At 41.6% G+C, this 21458-nt stretch overlaps 1 protein-coding gene and 1 long non-coding RNA gene across 5 annotated transcripts in view; one reads left to right on the top strand and one right to left on the bottom strand.

The window, feature by feature from the left end:
• Positions 1–2200, bottom strand: part of LOC125615224 — a 10430-nt gene extending 8230 nt beyond the window's left edge. The window contains exon 1 of the long non-coding RNA XR_007345769.1: positions 2189–2200. This is a non-coding gene — a long non-coding RNA (uncharacterized LOC125615224). The remainder of the gene's footprint in view (positions 1–2188) is intronic.
• The window catches only part of Susd6 (sushi domain containing 6), a 107314-nt gene that overhangs the window by 65500 nt on the left and 20356 nt on the right, over positions 1–21458 (top strand). The window lies entirely within an intron of this gene.

Raw genomic sequence — 21458 nt, forward strand, 5'->3', positions numbered from 1 at the left:
TTTTTTTTTTTTTTTTTTTTTTTTTTAAGATAGAGAGAGAAAGAGAATTTTTTTAATATTTATTTTTTAGTTTTCGGCGGACATAACATCTTTATTTGTATGTGGTGCTGAGGATCGAACCCGGGTTGCACGCATGCCAGGCGAGCGCGCTACCGCTTGAGCCACATCCCCAGCCCCTGGCATATTTCTTAATTCTGCTCTGTTAAACTGGACATGTCAGGGGACCCAGAGCAGATTCAGTGGTGAAATCCCATGGGAATGTGTGCAGTAACGTCCCTGAGGGTCTGGTCCAAGCTAATTTTGCTGTAGAACAAGTACATAGCCCAGCTTGACAGGATGGGATTTAGGGAGAGGAACCTCATGCCAAACTTCCTAAGCCCATCAGCTTACCTGTGATTCTTCTGGAGGTTAGTCTAACTAGCCTAGAGTTAGTGGAGAGTCCTGTTTTGCTCACATAACCAGGTGAGGTCCTTTGGGGTCATCAGGACTTTCCCCTAAGCCCATGTTTTTTAGCCTCTAGTCAAGGTTTAAAGAGCAGTTCCATTGTTACCTTGAGTGCTTTCTTGAACCAGGTCTTGAAGCCTGGAAGTAGGCGGAGGATTTGCTGAGTCAGGAAGCTGTTTCTTCCTCCAGTGGCAGCTATGCGAGCTCCCAGGCTTAAAATTCTAGAGATCTGAATGAGGTTTGAATATTTACATTTCTACTGTGTTCGTCTACTAAAAACTCAGTAGAGAAGTCAATAGAAATGCAGCAACAGCTGTTGCAGTCTGGAGACCACACTTTAGTAACCACCAATTTACAGAATTCATGATTTACACAAACCTGTCTGACCTTTTTCAGAATAAATTTTGATAAGGTGGGACAGAGTGGTGGAATCTTAAACTCAGTGAAGAGAGAGGTGGTTCAGAATAGGAAGCTGCAAGTGGACCAACCTAATTTTAAAACTGGAAAAAGGCTAAATGATTAAGTAGGAATCTGGAAGATCAATCTCTTACCTTTTCAGGGTGATTTAGTCTTTGCAGACTATCCTAGAGAGAAGAGCCAGACATGATCAGCTCCTGGGCTAGCTAGGTCACCTTGGGCATTTCCTCCCTCTACTTACCTCTTTGGCAGCAGTGAGCTCTAAAAGACTGTATTTTAGGGAGCCTTTTCTCAGCTTTGTCTCTGTGGTATGAAGAACAGCAAGAGCCTGAGGTGGGATCCTAGGCATCAGCCCCAGCACTGCCTCCAGTAAGTTCCTCACTTTGCTCAGGAGTGATGATCCTCTGGGCTCTGTAATACTAGGACGGTTTTTCCCCTCACAGGGTCAGGTTGCCTGTGACTTGCTTCTAATTTTTTAATTTTAATTTTTTCTGTGAGAACTGTTGGTAAGCAGTACCAAATCAGAATTCTATCCAAAGACTGGCTTGCCAATTGTGAAACTACTTGTGCTGTTTTCCTAATACCTGCCTCTGTCACATCCCTGCCCCTTTATTCAAGATGATCATCACTTACTGCAAGGCTACACAAGCTATCCAGGATGCCCAGGACCTGTTTCACAGTCTCTGCTGCCTGGCATAGTTTGGCTCTTGGTATGCCATGACAGAATAGGGGCTTGTATCCAAGTACCTCCTTTTCTTCCTGCACTACTTTCTCCCTTTGTAACTTGGTCCAGTTGTTTTCTGCTGCCTCCTCCTGTTCATCCTTACCCCCTTCTCCTTCCTCTGCACTCATCTTAATTCTTCAGCATTCTGGCAGAGCTGGCCAAGTGTGTGGAGTGTGTTAGGGATTGAGGCATGCAATCTTTGATAACCAAAGACCCCTGTGTAAGCCACCGGTGTAAAGGGTCCCTCAGTCTTCTTTCCCTTCTCTTTCCTGCCCACTTCATCCAGGGTAGCTGTGAGTTACAGAATGTTTTGTTCTGGGAGAGTTTCCTGTTCTGCAAGTCAAGTTTGATCCCATTTTCTGCGTTTATTTCCTGCTAGAACCTGACAGTGTTTGTACTGGCAAGCTAAAGGACTCCTCGCTTGGAGGGAATTAGCAGGCTCTGCCTCAGAACCATTGTCTGGCCTTGTCTTTCTTGCCTGTGTCTGAGGGGGCAAAAGGAAAATCTCCCAGTCATCATTAATTGTCACTTAGCCTCTCTGATCCAGCCTGGGCAGCTTTGAGGCAGCTCAGGCACTGACTAGTTTGAGATCTTTGTTGAAACAGGGAAAGACTGAGATTGTTTTAATTCATTTTAAGTAAAAGCATGGGCCTTTTGATGATTCCATTAATTTCCTTCCTCATGAACACCCTCCTGTTAGCAGTAATTTGAAATCCTAACTGTTCTTTACTTCCCCCACCACTGTGCTTTAATCTGAGAGAGCTGGATATTGCACTCTGCTGCTTCATTTACTGCAGAATGGTTTGAAGCCGATTTTAATGTCTGGCTTCGGCAGTATTTCCAGTAGCTGAGACTGTTCCTGTGCTTAAGTTCATGCCCACCTGGGTTCTCAGTCTTACTTGCCTTGCTCCTTCCTGTACTATTGCTTGGTTCTTGGTATGCTTGAGAAGTGGTGACAGGGGTGTGGAAACTCTTTCTTGTTCCGTGTAGTATATATGCAAGCTTTGCATCACCCTTTTTTGGTGGGGAGGGAGGTATTAGGGATGAAACTAGGGTTGCTCTACCACTGAGTTACAAACTCAGCCCTTTATTATTTTTTATTTTGAGTCAAGGTTTTGCTAAATTGCATGAACTTTTGATCTTCCTGCCTCAACTTCCCAAGTAGCTGAGATTGCAAATGTGTGCCATTGTGCCAGCTTCACCCCCTATATTTCTCACCCAGTATTATAGATCATCCAGGGTTTCCCTGTCACTTAGTACGCTGGTACTAAGTATGCCCCTAGTACCTCCTCTGGGCCTGGGTAGGAATGCAAAGGCCTAAGCAGGTGAGCTTCCAGTAGAGCAGTAACTACACAGAGACCTGGGCCTTGTTGTCCCTGGGCTGTCTTTCTGTGGTTCATGGTTGCAACTCTTGTTTTCTTGTGTTTTTTTCCTTTCTTGACTCTAAAAAGGAATAAATAATATGAACCATCTCTTGAAGCCTGAGAAATAACAGATAATAATGGTTGTGATAGCTAACCAGTGACAATTGACAGGATGTAATTGACATTGACAGTTGACAGAACTAGAACAGGAACCTAGGTCCTTCTGTTGCAAATCAAATACTTTTGGTACTATGTTGTTCAGTTGGTTTGGTTTGTTTTTAACACTGACTTCCCATGCCATTGTCTATAGAATTGTTTCAGCCACTTAAGTGTTAAGAACTCCATTATGTATGCACTAGGCCCTTTGCCAAAAAGGAAGGACTTACAGTCTAAAGAATGGGGGGTTCAAAGACTGTACATTTTAGTACCCTGTAAGTTGGTAGGTACTGAATGACTTCTATCTAGGGAAGGCTTCCAGAAGAGCTGAGACTTAAAATTTGGGCCTGATCTGAAAAAAACAAACAAGGGAGAACTAGGAAGGAGAGTTTTGGTTAGTATTTAATTGGGTGCAGAAAAGGTACTGAGGTTTGGTTCTTTTATCACACTTATAAGACCATTCTCTTTAGGGTGATGCCTCTCCATCTTGCCTTTATTTATTTATTTTTTTAGGTACTGGCAATTGAACCCAGGGGTGCTTAACTATTGAACCATATCCCCAGCCCGTCCCCACCCACACTTTTTTTGAGACAGTGTCTCACTAATTTAGGGCCTTGCTAAGTTGTTGAGGCTGGCCTCCAACTTGTGATCCTCCTACCTCAGCCTTCCCATTGCTGGGATTGTACAGGCGTGCTCTACCACACTTGCTTTACTGTGCTTTTAAAATCTGATTCTCATACCTTATGCCCATGAAGAACCATTCAGTAGATCTGGGGTACACCAGCAATCTGCATTCTTTCAAAGTTTTTTAATATTATGAAAGCCTCCTAGCACCTCAGTTCTAAGTAGAAGAAACCAGGTGTACAGATTTCATTTGTTCCTTTCAAAGGCAGAAACTGTTTGTTCAATCAACTGTTCCCATAGTTACGTGGCAGATGGTGAAGGTGGTCCATGCTGAGACACACTGTAATCCAAGGGCATTCTGGTGCCTTTCATGTTGCAGGAAGCATTAGGGATTAGGATTTGAGTTTACCACAGAAGTCCTGCTTCTGAGTCCTGATTGGGTTTATGGTGAAACCAAGGAGGAAAGCAGGAGTGGGTAATAAAGGATATATGTTAAGTTGACTGACAAGCCAGGTCAGTCTGACTGCCAACTTGACTTGAAGGTTGGTGGTGAAGCCATTGAAGCTGAGTGCCTTTGGACAAAGTTGTGGCCTGCTCAAAATTACTTATGTTATTCCAGCAGTTTAAAAAAGTGTTTTTTACAGATGCTGTTTGTTGGCTTAGCTTTCAGATGAGTGTGTTTGGAGAGGGGGCAAGTGAGTGGGTAAAAACAGGTCTATCTATAACATTTAGCAGCCTTGATGAATTTCAGTTTTTCTGTCTGTATTTTGAGACCAAGTAGGATCTAGGGTGGTTGTCAAGATTAGAAAATGATTACCAAGTTACCAAATATGTTTTTTTTTTTTAGTTGTAGTTGGACACAATATCTTTAATTAATTTATTTATTTTTATGTGGTGCTGAGGATCAAATCCAGGGCCTCGCCCATGCTAGGCAAGCACTCTACCACTGAGCCACAACTCCAGTGTAACAAATTACGTTGTTAAGAAACGATTTGCCTTAGTTTGGGGGGCATTGTAAAATAACATAGATGAAAAGAACACTTAAATGTGTAGCATAGTTTAAGTAATAATCACTTTAAATGTCACTTCAATTTCAGTTTTTTTTTTTTATGAAAAACATTTTTAAAATATACAGATTAGAGTTTGGCACAGTGGCAATGCCTGTAGTCCCAGCACTAGGGAAGCTGAGGATAATTTGAGTCTAGAATATTGGGGCTAGCTGCAGCAAAAGAGCCAAGACCCTGTCTCAAAGAAAAAAAAAAAAAAGACAACAGGCTGGATGTAGTGGCACACACCTGTACTCCCAGTGGCTTGGGAGGCTGAGACAGGAAGATTTCGAGTTCAAAGCCAGCCTTAGCAACTTAGCAAGGCCCTAAGCAACTCAGCAAGACCCTCTCTCTAAATAAAATATAAAAAGGGCTGGGAATGTAGCTCAGTAGTTAAGTGCCCTGGGTTTAATCCTTGGTACCCCCCCCAAAAAAGTCAACAGACCCATATAATCATACCTGAATATTTGCCACCCAGATTTAATATTTTGCCATATTTGTTTCAGATCTTTTCCTTCACAAATAACCAATATCCTAAGTTGATATGCATCCTTCCAATTGTGTTTCTATATTTTTGCATACTTAAAATATACATGTTTTAAAATGTAGTGACCTTCCATAGATCCTTTTCACTCAACATTGTTTTTGAGATTTGGCCATGTTAAATGTTTATTTAACAAAGAGTGCAGCATTCCATTGATTATTTATTATATAATTATAATATTGAAACTATATTTAAGCTAGGTGCGGTGGCATATACCTGTAATCCTAGTAGCATGGGAGGCTGAGGCAGGAGGATTGCAAGTTCAAAGCCAGCCTCAGTAACTTACCTGAGCAATGTTAGCAAGACCTGTCTCAAAATTAAATATAAGAAAGGGCTGGGATGTGGCTCAAAGGCTAAGCACTCCTGAGTTCAATCCCTGGTACCTCAAAAAAAACCCAAAGAACCTATGTGCACACACACACACATACATACATACATATATTTAATTATAGTTCCTAGTTATGAATTATAAGTTACAATTATATATTATGATATAATCATTCTCATTGGTGGCTATATAGGTGACTCCAGTTTTTCACCGTTACCAGAAATGCTGCAAAGAACAGCCTGTACATGTGTCATAATCATGTGTACAGAACTCCTGTGGCATATATCCTTAGCAACAGAGTTGCTGGGTTGTTGGAAATGCACAATTTCAACTTTTTTGCATTTATGCCAAATAGCTCCCCAAAGTAGTTGTACCAACTTACACTACTACTGATGTTTAAGAAATTCTTATTTCTCCACATGCTTTTTGTTGGCAGCTGGTATTATTAGATATGGATTTTTTCCTGTCTGATGGACAGGAAATGAAATCTCTATGGAGCTTTAATTTTGTATTTCATTGGTTATCTCTTCCCAATTTGTAGACTAACTTTTTTTATGACAGTGGTTCTCAGTGGTCCCTAAGATCCTTTCAAGGCATTAACAGGGTTCAAACAATTTTCTTATTGACATTAAGATGCTGTTTGCCCATTTTTTCACTTTTTCTTTTATGATTTGTTTTATTTAATTTACAGAGGCTGTATGATGTCATGATCTCTCTAATGTTAATGAATTTAAAGAGACAGTCTTGCTGAATTGTATAGGCTGACTTCGAGGTCCTGGCTCAAGCATTTCTCCTGCCTCAATCTCCCAAGTAGCTGGGACTATAGCACATACTACCACAACTGGGATATTTTTCTTTTTCTTTTTCTTCTTGGTACTAGGGATTTGATCCAGGGGTGCTTTACCACTGAGGTACATCCCCAGCCTTTTTCACTTTTTATTTTGCAACAGTGTTGCTAAATTGCTCAGACTGGCCTCGAACTTGCAATCTTCCTGTCTTAGCATTCTGAGTCATTGGGATTACTAGGGTGTGTCACTGTGCCCACTTGGCATCTATAAAAAAGATACACATAAATATTTTTTCACAGTGCTGCGAATTTATAATTTTTAATAGTTTAAAGAACTCTGAAAGGCTGGGGCTGTAGTTCAGTGTCTACCGCCTCACATGTGTGAGGCACTGGATTCAATCCTCAGTACCACATAAAAATAAGTAAAGATTAAAAAAAAAAAAATCCTGAGAACAAAGTGTTTTTCACCACTGCTGTTTTGCATTGTTAATTTTATTAATATTTTTTTGTCTCCTTTAAAACATTCCTATCCCAAATTCATAAAGACTGGTTTTTATCTTTTCTTTCTTCTTCTTTTTTTTTTTTTTTTTGGTACCAGGGATTAAACCCAGAGGCACTTAACCACCACATCCCAGACCTTTTTTATTTTTCTATTTTGAGACAGGGTCTTACTAAGTTGCTGAGGCTGGCTTTGAACTTAAATCCTACTGCCTCATCCTCCCGAATTACAGATGTGTGCCACTGCCTCTGGCTTTTATATTTTTCTTGAGAAATGTTAGAATGCATTTTTTATGGTTGGCACCTGCCATTTCTCAGGCCCTTCAGCCACTAGGAATAGTTTGTGTATGTGTGTTACTGAGGATTGATCCCGGAGCCTGCAAGCTAGGCAAGGTCTCTACCCTCTGAGTTACACCCCCAGCCCAGGAATAATTTTAAAATTTTATGCTTTCTCAAAAAACACTCTAGAGCCTATCCTTATAATATAAATTTTCTTTTTGGTGGGGAATGGTAGTAGGGTAGGCACAGAGTTAACCATGTTCTCCAGACCATCTTTGTTTGTGAGAGTCTCCAAGCATTTTATGGAATATAGCAGTCTCTCCTTGAGATGTTGTATGCCCACAATTTGGTCCTTGGGTTCACTGATTTTGCAACTTGCTGTCCAGAGGTCTAGAACCTACCATCGACAGGGATTGCATAATCAAATCCCTTCTCCAAGGTCCCCAGTTGCCACTTCACACCCTAGTTACTGGAGAGGCATTAGTACTCTTACTGTTGGTGGTGTCTGTGCTCAAGTGTGTGGGTGGGCAGGCAGACATCAACTGTTAATTGCAGACAAAGATATAAACTGATGGCCCCCTCCAAAGAAAAATAACATTGCTGATATCCAAGAGCTCGTCATCTCTCATTGGTTTTCTTGTCTCCAGTATCTTCTCCATCCCTCTCCACAAAACTGCCTTCTGTGGTGCTGCCAGAACAATTCAACATCTCAGACTTGTCATGATACAAACAAAAGAAAACATACTCAGTTCTTACTGTGAGACTTGTGGTAAGGTCTGTACTGTGTAGGAACATGATCTTAGCTGTACTTTCAGTTTTCTACCCAGGCACTTATTGTTCCCTTCCTCTACCATGGTATGTGCCCCCTGTGCTTTGCTCGTGCTGTTCCCTTCAACTCCATTGTTGCTCCCCAGTTGTCTGCTGGGGAGCTCCTTTTTGTCCCTCATATCCCACTGAACTCAACAAGTGTGAATTCTGAAAGGACGATTCCCTTAGTCTCTTCACTGACTCAGCCTTTCCAATTAAAATGAAGCCTTAGAGTTAATTTCTGTCTTTGTTTCACTTGTAGCTTTGTTAGAGGAAGAAAGCTGACACATCTCTACCCATTCCCGCAAGTTCCTTCCCCATAAATTCTATTTAAAGGACTGGCCCCTGTCATATGCAGCCCAATTCTTTAGTGGCTAAAAGAGAAGGGGATTTCTTTTTTAGTGGTCAAGGAGCTGATATACACATGGTAATAAATTGTCTCCCAGCATATCTTGCCTGCGGGGAGAGAATGCACTGAACAGACTGAGGAAAACACCTAGTCTTTTCCCTTCCCCACCACCAATTCACTTATTGCTCATTTAGAAAAATAATAAAAAGGCATCTGGCATATTTAAAAAGTGGTGGATGAGTTGTATAGACTTCAATGTTGCCCATAGAAAGATCCTGCTTGGGGAAAGAACTCTAGATGGTGCTCGTTTTTCTCCTGTTACCCCACCCCGCCTCATGTCTCCACTTTAGCAGCCTAAAAAAGCAAAACTTTATAAGCCCTGGAAATCTGTTAAGCATGCAGATTAGGCCAGTTAACTTAAATTTTTTGAAAGAGCTTTATAGCAGAAATTCACATGAAAATGGAGAAAGAAGGCTCCTGTTTGAGTGGTCACAGGCTAAGTAGCTTCAGTAAGAAGGTGGGCCAGAGAAGGGGAGGGCCCTTCAGGGGAGTTTGTGGAAGACTGTAACCTTCATTTCAAAGAAAGAATTAGCTTTTTTGAGCATCTTTTGTTAGTTCTTGAGAATGGTAACCATAATATAGGTGGGGAAAATAAGATAATGAAAGGAGGGAAAAGTTACCACTCAATGTCACTGTGATCAGGGAAAGACAAGGATTTGATCTGTTACACTCCACCGTTTAGTCCGCTCAAAACAGTCTTGATGGAGAAGGGTATATGCCTAAGAAGTGTGGTCTGAATCTTTATGAATGCTGTGTTGCTGGGTTAAATTCTGTGTTGACTGTTATTGAAACATAGATCTTCCTGTGGACATGGACCTGAGAAAAAAATCTCCTTTATGGGTGGTGTTTTTCTTGCTTTCTGCTTGAAGAGTACTGCCAGTGTTGCTATAATATTCAGTTAGTAGTGGTTTTAAAAGTGAAATATGAGGAATAGATATGCCTTGCATTTTGAGTGGAATGCTATGAATTTTCTCCTTCTGCCCTAGTTAGCATTTGTTTCCTATTCTGAAACTCAGAAAGCTGGTACATTTCCACTCCTTCTCGTACAAGTTATTTCCCCATAAATTCTATTTAAAGGATTGACCCCTGTCATTTTGCAACCTATTTCTTTAGTAGTTACAAGAAAAGGGAATTTCTTTTTTGTGGATGTAAACATCCTAATAAACTGCCTCAGCGTATCTTGCCTGCAGGGAGGGCATGCAGGGAAGATATATGTGAGAAAACAAACCTTATAATCAAACCCAATATATGAAATATAATTACCCCTCCCCCCTTTTTTAATGAGAGTGGTTATTACAAAAGGATTTTACCATTTTCCAATGGAGTCACTACAATTGTGTTTATTTATTTATCAACTTACTTATTTTGTGGTGCTAGGGGTTGAGCCTGGGGCCTCATGCATGCTAGGTAAGCAGTCTACCACTGAGCTACATCCCCAGCCCTATGCAGTTGTTTTTAAATAACAAGTGCTCTGGTGTATCTAAAATGATTGCATTTGCACCCAACTTTTTAGATCACATCTGTCATGAAAAATGAAGCAGGGAGCTCAACTCCCGGGGGCACCTTGGACAGTATCAAATGCAGCATTTGATGGAGCTGGAACTCTGACATCTAGAGTTCCACATCTGTCCTATGGAGCCGCCTCCATTCCCCTGCAGCCTCATCTCTCCTCACAACAATCTTTGCCAGGGATGAAGGGCCTGGATAGGAATTCCTTTCTCTGTACCCTGGCAGGGCTGTTCTGTTTGTTTTCCAAGAAGACTTTTTTGTACTTGGGGGATTTTTTTCTTTCCTCTTATGGGAAGTTGCTTCATCATTTCCCAAAAATATACTGTACCTCTTGTTTAAACAGGGTGTCCTTCAAGAGCTCTAGAGCCTGCAGCAGGGGTGGGGTGTTGTGAAATCCTTTGTTCAGTCCTTTGATGCAAGCTGGAATGTGGGCTCTGTAGGCAGAAGTCTCAGAGTTTGCCAGAACTGGATCATGAGTGGAGAGCAGGGAGAAAGGACTCCTGAGAAACAAGAGCTAAGGTCTTTTTAAGCATTTGGATTCTCCATGCTATGAAAAATTTAGCCCATTTGGATACAGTCTGCATCAGGTATTTGTCCAGCGTCTTAAATGTGCCCAGAATGGTGAAAGTGGGTGCTCTGCCTTTTTGAGGAATTTGTGGTGGCACTCTGGAGAGGTAAGACCCACTCACATTTAGAAACAGCGTAGTGTTGCACTAGATTGCTTTAGTTCTGAGATAAAGGAAATTCCTATCAAAGAGGGCACTGTGTCCATCCTTGTATTTGGGTTGTATTTGACTTGGTGGAAGAAGAAGGGGAGGATATTGAGGGAGAGGAGGAAAAGAAGAGCTGAGAAGAGCCGGAAGACTGAGCGAAGGCCAGTGGTGGTAGATTTGTGGAACTGGATGTTGAAGAAATGGAAAAAGCCAAAGTGCAGAGAGACATATCCAGCAGAAACACTGAGATCAATAAGGAAACTGACAGCCTTTACAAGATTCTGAAAAGAAAGCATCTTGAGGAAGATGTATTCTCAGGGAAGATGAGACTAGGAAGGTAAATTGGAATATGCCTCCGGGTGGGCAGCAGGAGGGAGCCCCAGCTCTGTCCATAACTTGGAAGGAAGGCATGCAGTTAGGCACTGGAAAGGTGTAGCCTTGTGGAAGGCTGCTGCTTTTGTCTTTTGTTTTGGGTGAGCATGGTCTCACAGTGGCTGTGTCAACTTCTCTGGCAGGGACCTAGCTTCCTCTGAGGCCAGAGGTTGTGCTGGCTGAGTAGGATAAGCTGTTGGGCACCACCCTCACAAAAGCTGTGACCAGGTCTGGTTCCAAGTGGAAGTGACATCTCCTGGTGGGTCCAGTGGGGTCCAGCATAATTATGTCATTGTAGAATGAGATTTGCCAGGGATTGCTGCCTACGTACATGCTAGTGATATCAGTCACCTCCAATCTAGTGAGCAGTAAGAGTGCTGTTTCCTCAAACCCTTGCCAGTGTTCAGGGGCATTACTTTCCCCTTGTGCCATGTACCACCTTGAAATTTTAAATAAGAAATTTGGGTAATTTTGCATTGTGAGTAAAATAAAAGAGAATCAGTCAAAAGTATCCTTCTTTAACAGAGTATCTCACAATTGCTCTTGGTAAAAAATGGATATTGGGAAAATAAATTTTTATTGAGAGAGTTTATCAGTGAAAACAAATAAGTATAAACATATTATTCTTACCCCAACATCTATTAATTTCCCATAGAAGTGGTGAAAGTAAATAATGCCAGCTGGAGGCACTGCCCACAGAAAGTGAATGACAGTTTCAGTTCTGGCTCTTGTGCCTGGGCAGGGTTGCCACTCCCAACAGACCCACCCCAGGTGCCTGGCACAGACCCAAGCATGGCCTGTAGCCCTGGGAAGTGAGTGGATCCTCTTTGGGAATCAGCCCAGCTTGTTGCCAGGCTGGGGTGCAGAACAGGCCAAGGCTCTGCTGCTAGCTATTATATTCTTTGCTAAGGAGTTTGGGGCTCTCATAGTAGAAGAGATAGGTGCTAAGGAATAGCGTTAACATTCACCTTATTACTGCCTTTAATGAAGACCAGGGCTTTCTTCCCCTTGTCTTAAAAGTTACTGTTTAGATTGCTGGTAGACCATTCCAAGGTATTTGTTACCATCTAGTAACAGGGTGTCCCCCTAAAACATGCTTGACTTTTAGTGGCTTTGTCTGCATTGTGCAGAATTCCCAGTGGAACTTTTTAGTTTTCTCTTTCTGAGCCAGGAAGATTGAAGATTCTTGGGAAGTGTTGAGGGAGAAAGCCTCTGGTCCAGAGTTCAGAATCCATTGCTCTGTAGCATCCGTGCCTTTGGTGGATGGCTTCCTTTGGCTTTGCAGGAGATTGACTGCAAGTACAAATGGATTGGCCCTAGAGTAGTATGGGAGGCACCTTGATTCTGTTTACTATAGGCCAAGTTGATTCTGGTTGGGAAGGAACTGTTCTGCTATTGATGTTATTCCACTGCATGATCTGGCTGGAGGCATCTGCAAAGAGTTTTTAGGGCCCTGATTGCAGGTTTGATAGATCATTTCCATCAACAGGGTATAGGGGCTAAGGAAATAGGGATGAACTGTCACCCTGAGTAAGAGGCTCATGCAGGTACCAACTAGCTTGACTTCCCTCAGTATAGTGCTGAAAACTTCTGGGCTTTGGATACAGGCCTGGCTTCTGTGAAACATGGGTGTGTGTATGAATGCCACCGATAATTTGTCTTGGACATGTTCCTCATTTGCATGTGGGCCTCTGTAAGAATATATTTCCTGTAGGGTCACCAAAATGATTCTGGGCCTTTGCGTATAGGGAAGTGAGGGGCCAAGGACCCTAAATTTAGTAACCTTGAGGCAATTCTAAGGCAGCATGGAACAGTCTACTTCTAAACATTTGTCTTAGGAACAACCTGTACTGTGGTGCATTGTAAATTGACACCCAGTCAACTTTGTATAACGAATTTGGACTTTTGTGTGGCAGCTGAGAAAAAAAAACTCTTAAGTGGTTGTGAGGTGTGGCTGCCACCCAGCCAGTGGTACACTCTGAGCAATGCTATCTGCTCCATTTGTGTCACATCAGGGACTTGAATCATGGGACCTTTATTTTGAAAGGCTGAGTTGAAACAGAAAAATGAAATTTCTGATAGTAGTTATAAGAAGGGTAGGTCTTTTAAAGATGACATAATTGAGAGATTTTGGAATTTGTTGAGCATGGGGATATATATAGGATACTCATTGACCAGGTTACTAGCCCTACTCAGCTATGAAGAAGAAAAACACAATGAAAGAAAAATGTCAGACAGGGACTGGGGTTGTGGCTCAGCCATAGAGCGCCCACCTTGCACGGGTGAGGCCCTAGGTTCGATCCTCAGCACCACATAAAAATAAATAAATAAATAGATAGATAGATAGATAAAGGATATTGGGTCCAACTACAACTAAAAAATAAATATTTTAAAAAAGAAAAATGTCAGACATGCTTAGATTACAGTGTTTTAAGTGACAGGATGTAAGCTGGGCCTAGTGGCGCACACCTGTAATCTCAGTGACTTAAGGAGGCCGAAGCAGGAAGGTCGCAAGTTCAAGGCCAGCCTCAGCAACTTAGCAAGACCCTGTTTCAAAACAATATTTTTAAAGGGATGGAGGTGTGGCTAAGTGGTAAAGTACCCCTGGTTTCAGTCCCCAGTAAACACACACACACACACACACACACACACGGGTGGGGGGGGGGCAGGATATTTTAGACATTTTGTGTTTTGGGTTTTTTTCTTAGTATACAAGCTTCGTATAGTGTATAAATCTACTGTTTGACTTTGAGGGATCTTTTCAGGGTAGTGAAGAGTCTTCCTGGAACATGCTCTGTTGTGGCTAAAAGGTGTGTAAAAATAAACCCTCGTTATAAATTCAAAAGACTATTCCATAACTCTGAGTCTATTCTCTGGAATACATTACATGTTGACCTAGGATCTCCATGTATTGATGTCCCCCTCCATTGCTTCTGTTATCTTTATTCCACCTAGATACCTTTATATGTCTAAGTGGTTTTAAGCTGTGAGATGAACTTTATTTAAAAGGCTGGCCTGAGATGGGCGCAGTGGCACATGCCTATAATCCCAGGCTGAGGCAAGAAGATCAGAGGTTCAGGGCCAGCTCTGTAGCTTAATTGAGACCCTGTCTCAAAATAAAAAATAAAAAAGACTGGCAATCTAGCTCAATGTTAAAGTGCTCCTGGGTTCAATTCCTAATACCCAACCCCCGAAATAAAAAGCCTGCCTGCTCAAACATCGCTAGCCTTCTCTAACTGGTAAAGCCTCAAGTTTGGGGAGTTAAAAGAAAATCACCACCAAAAAGTAAACCAGCTGTTAAGACTATGAACTTTTTCATATTCTCTAGTCTTAGTCCCTTACTTTTAGGTACAGAATTATTATGTATGTGCTTTAAACAACACAGATTTTAGGAAAAACGAACTGACATCCCACACTGGGATACCGTTATAATAGAAAAGAAAAAAAATCTGTAATTATAGCAGGCCTCTTTCATGCCTGGCTGGCCACTGCATGGAGTTGATAAGCATACAGAATCTTTCATATTGCTGTTACAACATGTTAATTAAGAGAATTCAGCTGTGGCACCAGCTGGGGATGTCTGGCTTTGTGGAAGATTGCAATTAGATGCTTTATTTTCTATTTTCTTTTTCCCCTTTCAACTTTGGTGGAATGCCTTTGAGTAGGGGCTTTTAGTCTCAGCAGTATAAATACTTTAATGTGCCTAATTATGTAATCATACAGTTATACTCCTCTGTGTACATACACATCATTTTATGGATTCTTATCCCTCTTCTAATACATGAAACATTTAGCCTGCTTTTTGGTTGGAGCCAGACTCCTCTGTGCATTGCAGAGGTAGTTAGTGACTTTCTCTCTGATTATGTCCTGCACTTCTTGTCTCCAGCTCTCCTCCTAATGGGCGTCTCCTTTATCTCCCGAATAATTAGCATCTCAGTACTTTCTTAGCAAAGTCAAGGTAATTTATAAACGATTGGATTTTATAATACTCTTTCCACTAATTTGCAAATGTAGTCTTTCAAAGTGTACGGTATTATTTTTCCCAGTCCTCTATTTCAGGCAGGCATAGAGCATGAGCCTGGATGTGAGCTCTGCATGCAGGCACAATGCAACCCATTGATTTCTGGCATTCAACTTGTGCATAGAGGACCTGTGACCCCAGCTGTTAGAACCAGGACCTTGGAGCAGCTGGTTTCTGGGATCCAGTTCTCCAGGGATAGACCATGTGCTGCCATGTGAGAGAATCCTGGGAAAGAAAAGATCACAAGACCTCTTTGTGTTCCTTTACTTTGCACCAGCTCCTCCTGTTTTCTTCTTCTCCTCTCACCTAGTAGAACGTGAGAAGCAAGATGAATCAGTACTGAAGACTCACATGATTTCCCTGTTTCCCTTTCCCCACTCCACCCCACCAGCACATCCGGCTCCATTGAAAAATACTAGTTTCCAAGGTAGGCAGGCAGATTTCTATGGCTGGATTCTTCAGTAAATTAGTGCTATAGAGCAGAATTTCATTTTATTGTGAATAACATGGCTTTGGATTTTAGGACTTAAAAATCCCAACACATTGGGGCTGGGATTGTGGCTCAGTGGTAGAGCACATGCGAGGCCCTGTGTTCAATCCTCAGCACCACATAAAAATAAATAAGTAAAATAAAGATTTTTTTTAAAAAAAAAAGTCCCAACACATGGAGAAGAAACCCAAGATTTCACATTATTTAGCCTTGTGCCCAGGGCCTTTCTTGACACCAGCTTGATTTTCTAAATCGCCATCTATTTCCTGCTAACCCTGGAAACATGTGCTACTTCCCACCACAAACCATCTCTTCTTGCTTCTCTGCTTTCTTTTTGCCTTTATCTCTTACTAGTTGGTTCTTCCCGTACTCCTTCATCCTGTGGTTATAGTCCTACTTCCCCTAAGTTGGAGTTCTGATACCGTATCTTCCCTCTTCTCTGGTCTCTTCCCCATTATATTAATCTTTCTTCAAGAACCTCTAGTGGCCCATATTGATTCCTGTTATGGTCACTTACTAGACAGGAGGCTCTTAGAGAATAGAACCAGGGACGTTTTTCATCATTCCACCTGCCTCCTTCTATTGTCTGCCAATGTGCTTTGGTATTTAGTAAAATCTTGTCAAAAGAATAGATGAATAAATGTACTCCTTACATGAAATCTAGAAGATTAACAGAGCAGATGTTATGTAATTATGTAGTTAGATCATTGTAACTTGGTTGGGGCTCCTTTATTGTACCCTCAGAGACACTGAAGTCACCACAAGGATAGACTCTGTATAATTTACTTTACTGTCTTCTGGGTAAAAGTTATATCCAGTTTTTGGAGGACAAGAAATTAAGCAGTGCCAGGTGTAGTGGTGCACACCTTGTAATCCTAGTGAAAAAGACAAGGTCTGTAGCCCTGGCAGCTTCAACCACCATCTCCAAACCATCAAAGTACCCACAATCTTTTATTGTCCCTTTTAGTCATTGTCTCTGTCTTACGGTACAGCCAGGCCCAACATACACCCCATAGAATGTACAAAGCTCACTGCATGCTCTGCCCTAAACCCAGTCTCATCTCTTTCTTCAAAAAAGACCAGTTGGACTTCTATGCCTCAACTACTGGTGAGTGCTTTTCAAAAACACGTTGTTTCGCAGGGTTTAGGTCACTGCCCCAGCAGATCTGTGATCCAGCCATAACTAGCTAATGTTTCATTCTTTGCAGATGTCCAGGTCTCTGTGAGTAGCAGTGGCCTCTTGAGCACCTGAGTGAAGCAAACAGTGCCTGGCTCACTGATGATACCTGGCATGGGCTGTTTATTTGGGTCTTTGGCAGAAAGGTTTCAGTGATCCTGTGTCTGGCTGGATGGCTGACCCTCTGATTCTAGGTCACATCCCAGTTCTGTATTGTCAGCCTTCTTTTCACATATTCATCTTAGAAAAATTATGTTCTCAGCTGAAAATTATTCCATGTCTTCTAATTGTATCCTTGGTATCTGTGATCTTTAAATATCTCCATTTTTTTTATAGTGAGCAGAGATTAATAAAAGAAATGGGCCTTTTCTCTCCACTTCTCTGGGAAAATGTAGTTCACTTAGACATGAACCAAGGTGTGTGTGTGCAGGTAAACTCCTTAGTCCATATTCTTCTCCAGACAGGGGGAGCTTTTGTCAGTGAACCCTGCCACGTAATTTGCAGGTCTTGGGATAAATGTCCTAGTGGCTTCTTTAATCAAGGAGCTCCCCTGTGGCAGGGAGAAAGGTAAGCCCAAATTCAAATCCAGACTCTGTTACTAAGTAGCCATAAAACCTTAGACCATCACTAAAGTTTTTAGAACCTTAGTTTGGTTTTCTCATCTGAACAAATTGAGTCTTATACCACTTTCTTTGTAGTGTGGGAGAACTCATGAGTGATGATTTTGAGGTGTCAGTATAGTACCTGATGATAAATATTAATTCTCTTCCTCACTTCCACCCATTTGAAAATTTAAAGGTTCCCTTCTTAAAGACCTGCTGTGTATGCTTGGCACGAGGAATTACTATTAGATGATAGAATTGGAAATTAAACCACAACTTTGACCTTTGTACCTAGAAACCTAATCCTCGTTTAAACTCTAAACCTTCAGTTAATAGTCATCAGTTTGTAGTTACCCTCTGAGGTTGGTTGGTGCCTAAACAGATGACTGGGGTCTTCCTTCAGGTGGGGCATTCAGAAAGAACAGAGCACATAGCCGAGCACTTGGTGTAGATGATAGGGTGAAGGAGAGGAAACCAGGTAGCCATTTCTGATATTTAGAAAAAAATGAACTTCCTCTGCCTTCTCCTCACCCTTCTTGTACCCTTAAGAGAAGCATATAATATTTGTTAACACACATAGAATAGCCTAGCTCCCTAGTTCTGTGGTCACCCCACCTTCCTGGTGGGTAGAGGTAGGGGACAGCTGTAGGCTCTGTTTTTTAGGTCACAATATTGGGACTTTAACACTGAGTGGCCCAGGCCTGGACCTGGAGCAGCAGGATAAAGGAGGGCATCTTCCTGCCTGCCCCTTCTTTTAGCCAATCATGATAGTGGAAGGGGAGTGGGGAATCAGTCACAGCTGGCAGCCTGTTCCCCTAGGGTCCCTGAGCTGCAAAAACAAGGAGAGGTGAAAGGGTGACATGCCATATGGAGGCCATTTGTCAGCCAAGAGCAGCCTGGACTGTACAGCCAAGAAGGGAAACGGGAAGGGGCTGCTTACTGATGAGCTTGAGTAAGGGGAGAGGAAATAAAGATCTTCCTAAGTGCTCATCTTGCTCTGCATTCTGCCTACTTCCTTTCCAAATACCCAGTTATTTCTGAAACAGTCCTTTTCCTTAGTTTTGCCAAAAGCTTTTCCCTACACCATTCCAAAAATAAGAGACAAGAGTATAGTTTGCTATGTGAAAATAAATGTAAAAACTCATCAGTACTGGGCTGGGGATGTGGCTCAAGCGGTAACGCGCTCGCCTGGCATGCGCGGGGTGCTGGGTTCAATCCTCAGCACCACATAAAATAAAGACGTTGTGTCCACCAAAAACTGAAAAATAAATATTAAAAATATGTAATGAGAAAAAGAAAAAAAAAGTGTCACATTGGATTGGATAGAGAGAAAGGATGGGAGAGGAGGGGAGAAGTAGGGAGGATAGGAAGGGCAGCAGAATAGAATAAACAATACGATTGATATATGTACATTCCATGTATGTATTATATATCAAATGCATTCTACTGTCATGTATGACTAAAAAAAATAAATAAAATTTTTTTTTAAATTTATTATTTCTTTTTTTTTTTTTTAATTGTTGGCTGTTCAAAACAATAAAAAATTTTTTAAAAAATTCTCTCTCTCCCTCTCTCCTCTCTCTCTCCCTCTCTCTCTCTCCTCTCTCTCTTAAAAAAAAACTCAGTACCTGTACATGCTAGGCATGATACAGTGATGTAGTTTTATTATTTTTAATTTCTAACTCCATGCTAGAGAGCAGTACCCCCATGGGTATTGCTGGGTATTGCTGTTGAAGAGTAAGAGCTTTGTAATGTTTTGAACAACCAATAAAAAAAGAAAGAAAAGAAAAAAAAATGAAGAGTAAGGCTCAGAGAAGACAGGATGGTTGATAGGCTGAAGAACTGGCTCCTGGGGCCAACCAAGATTCATTTGTCTAACCCTGTGCAACCCGATCCTGTTAGGGACTGTATTTTCTTCCCCTCCCCTCTTCCCTCCCTGCTTGCTTTCTTCTTGCTTTCATTCTTTCTTTCTTGGATTGAACCCAGGGGCATTTTACCACTGAGCTACATTCCCAACCCTTTTTATTTTTCATTTTGAGACAGGATTTCACTAAGTTGCTGAAGCTAGTCTTAACCTTAGGATCCTCCTGCCTCGGCCTCCCAAATGACTGAAATTGCAGACTTGCATCTGTGCATCTGACTACAGGAAGTATAATTTCATGGTTAAATACCAATTTAGAGAAAACAAGATAAAAACCCTGGAGAGGGATTCTCTTTGCTACAGGCTGTTATTGACTCATCTCAAATCAGAAACTATTGTGTCCTGTTGTAGTTAAAAACAAGACAGAATTTTCAAGTAGGCAAATTTTTGCAAGTCACAGCACTTTTCTATTAAGGATCTACTATCTTCCACATTCTGTACCAAGCACTGGAGATACAAAAATGAGCAGAACAAGGTCCTGCCCCCCTAATACAGCTTGGATGGGTTGGTAGGTGGGTGGTAGGGGAGTGGGAAGATGGCAGAAGGGCAACCCGTGAGAAATTGCAGAGACATTAATATGGTGGTAGTTTATAGAGAGGAATGAAGATGTTATGGAAACACAGAGGAAGAATAATAAAGTTACTGTTTATTGAACACTTAGTGTGTGACAGACCATTTCTAGGTACTTGACCTGTAAAATTATGGTTAATTTGCATAGCAACCTCACAAGGTAGATACCTTTTGTGTCCTCGTTTTACATACAAATGAGGAAACTGAGGAATAGAAGACCTCCTGAGACTGCACAGTGGATAACCATGAGAGCAGCACACAACCTGGCACCCCAATACTTGGGCCATGCTGGAAGGCTCTACCCTGTGCTGCTCATTAATCCTCTCTGATAATGCCTCTGGGAGGTATCCTGGAGCAGGTGGCCTATTAAGCATCTACTACTTGGAACATTGGAGTCAAGAGGAAAAGCACTTCTCTTTGAATGACCAAGGTTTTTTGTGGTTCTCTCCAGGTGACAAGAGTTTCCATGTTAGGGGCAATAAAGAAAATGGTTCCTCCTCCATGAGGTAGAGGGAGTAGGGAACCCACTCCTAAAATAAGATGGTTGGGCTTTGGGCCAGACCTACCTGTCAGTTGCTGATGTCCTAGAGCAGGGTCTAGGTTGGGCCTCTCTTAGGAAAATGACAGTGGGGACTGAGAGGAGATACAGGGCTAAGTACTTAGATAGCCTAAGCCTTGGCGGTTTCTCCCTGTGTTCTCCACCCCAGCACCAATGCCACACCCAGAAAGTCCCCCCCCACACAGCATTTTTTGTTTATTTTATTAAATTTCTGCCACTGATTTTAATTTTTTGTAGTTTTTTTATTTCAAATTGGTAAAATGACATTTTTTTCTGAAACAGACAATGAAAAGATATTAACTGCAGTCACCATATAATCCTAACTATATGCTAGACTGCTTTAATTGTTTTGCATATATTATTTTATTGCCAAAGTTCAATGATTTTTAACTCCATTTTGTGAATGAAGAAACTGAGGCATAAAGCCACTAAATTGCCTTAGACTTACACAGCCAGAAAAGAGTGCATCTGAGATTCAAAGGATGAGAAAATGAATCCAGGGTCCAAGGTCTTGAGCATCCTTGAATGCTGCCTCCCAATTATAGAAAAAAATGAACCTATCAAACATGTAGTGTTTACGGTATCTAATTCATGTGGCAACTGACAAATTTCATAGTGGCCAGATGTTAAATGCCTTACCTTCCTGTATTTAGAACATTTAGGAAAAATTAGGCATTTGGGGCAAATAATGATGCAGAGATGCATAAAGGCTTTCTATTAGATGGCATTTATAGTGTGGGTGCTCTTTGCTGTGTTCCCCACTATCCTTTTTGCCTGCATGCTTAATAGCAACAGAGGGAAAGAATTCAAATGCAGTATATTACTTTAATATATAAGAAAATGCCCACATTCTAAAGTCTTAATGTAATGCCTTATTTCACACTCCTAGTTTGTTTATTTATTTATTCATTCATTCTAATCAGTTATACATGGCAGTAGAATGCTCTTCAATTCATTGTACACTAGTGGAGCACAATTTTTCACTTCTCTGGTTGTACACAAAGTAGGGTCACACCATTCGTGCAATCATACCTAGGGTAATAAAGTCCGTCTCATTCTACCATCTTTCCTATCCCCATGCCCCCTCCCCTCCCCTC

Source organism: Marmota marmota, unplaced genomic scaffold (genome assembly GCF_001458135.2).
Source record: "Marmota marmota marmota unplaced genomic scaffold, marMar, whole genome shotgun sequence".
NCBI classification, from domain to species: domain Eukaryota; kingdom Metazoa; phylum Chordata; class Mammalia; order Rodentia; family Sciuridae; genus Marmota; species Marmota marmota.